A 2005-nucleotide genomic window follows, 5' to 3' on the forward strand; every position below is an offset into this window, starting at 1 on the left:
AAGAGAAAAAAATTTAATCAATTTTAAGTGGAGAGAGTGAAAGTGATTAAAATTAATCATCAAAAAGAAAAAAAGAAAAGGTAAAAAAAAATATGAAATATAAAAATAAAAAAAATAAATAAGCTAAGTTAGGTTAAAGTTTACTTAGTGTAAGTTAGAATAAGTTACGGTAGTGTACATTTATCGTAGTTAACCTCTCTACCTCCTCGCCGCCTGTCCGTCTCCTCTCTGCGTAGCAAGACCAACAACACCTGTGCTGGAGTTTCTAAGGTAAAGTGACGCTAAAAAACACGTTTCTTATTTATCATTTTTTTATAATTATTCTTTTTTATATGTCTATTATCTAATTTAGTATGCATTATTGTCATATGTAATTATGTATAGTAATTTATTAAGGAGTTATCATAGGTTTTTGGGCTCAACCAATCCTATTTCAATGTATTCTATGGGAAAATTCGTTTTGACATCTGAACATATTCTACATGCGAAGTCGGTTGTGGAACGGATTAAATTCGTATGTAGAGGTACCACTGTATATATATATATATATATATATATATATATATATATATATATATATATATATATATGTATATATATATATATATATATATATATATATATATATATATATATATATATATATATATATATATATATATATATATATATATATATATATATATATATATATATATATATATATATATATATATATATATGCTACGCTCAATGTTAATAGTTGCCTAATGTGTACATTGCGCATATTTTTGCCCAATGTGAACACTGGGCAAAATGGTTTGCCCAGTGTACATATTAGGCAGAAAAACTCGTAAAATTGCCTATTGCACACATTATGCAATCCCATTTTGCGGAATGTGAATGTCACACAATTTTGTCTAATGTGAATATGAATAGGCGGAAGGAGGACAAAGAGACACTGATACAAACTGATAGAAACATGAACTTTATTCCAGACAAACTTTTGTAATAGCTACAGTACACAAAATGAAGTAAACACAAATAAACAAAAACAAAACTGTTATTCACAGTGACACTGACAACACTTAATTTTTGCACGCTCTGCCTGGGACAGCGAGAGTTGCATTTCATTTCTTTGTTGCGGCAGCTGCATCGTCCTGACGAACACTGCGTCCTACATTGACACTTTACAAACCCTTGTCCTCCAGTAGCCTTTGCTGTTGCTGTTCTCAAAGTGAGACGAATATCAGGAACATCATCTGCTTTAATCAAAACCTGATCTATAGGACTTAGATCAGCTGCTGTGTATTTGGATCCAAGAACTCCTTCACGGCAACCTACAGTATACAGCCCATCTTCTCCTTTCATGACGACCACAAGAAGATTCTTCGGATCAGTCGGGCTGCGATTAACGTCTGGAACTCTCAATGTAGGCACTGCCCAACTTCTAATCGTCGAACTAATTGATTACCACGACGTGTCATCTGAACTGCTGCTTTGGATTGTCCTGCATCAGCTGCATCTCGGATTTCCTGGAAACACCCACTTTGTGTCTCTGCTGTCGCTCCTGTCACTGCATCTTCGTCACTTTCCACCTCTGCTGTTGCTCCTGTCAATGCATCTTCGTCACCCTCCACTTCTGCTGTTGCTCCTGTCACTGCATTTTCGTCACTCTCCACCTCTGCTGTTGCTCCTGTCACTGCATCTTCGTCACTCTCCACCTCTGCTGTTGCTCCTGTCACTGCATCTTCGTCACTCTCCACCTCTGCTGTTACTCCTGTCACTGCATCTTCGTCACCCTCTTCGTTCTATACAAATGTCTCAAGATCTTCTTCAGTGGCAATTTCATCAAGAGCAGACTTGGCAGGACAAACGATCCTAGTCCAACTTGGGGTTCTTGGCCAAACGTTACTTTAAATGGACTATGTCCGGTGGTTTCATGTCGGCCAATGTTAATTTGCCACTGAACAAACTTGAGGCCCACTGACCATTTTTTACTATTATTTTCCTGCATCCAGATGGC

At 36.4% G+C, this 2005-nt stretch overlaps 1 pseudogene; it reads right to left on the bottom strand.

The window, feature by feature from the left end:
* Positions 1-1762: 1762 nt before the first annotated feature.
* Positions 1763-2005, bottom strand: part of LOC137640815 (KRAB-A domain-containing protein 2-like) — a 1045-nt pseudogene continuing 802 nt past the window's right edge.

This window comes from Palaemon carinicauda, chromosome 5, assembly GCF_036898095.1.
Source record: "Palaemon carinicauda isolate YSFRI2023 chromosome 5, ASM3689809v2, whole genome shotgun sequence".
NCBI lineage: Eukaryota > Metazoa > Arthropoda > Malacostraca > Decapoda > Palaemonidae > Palaemon > Palaemon carinicauda.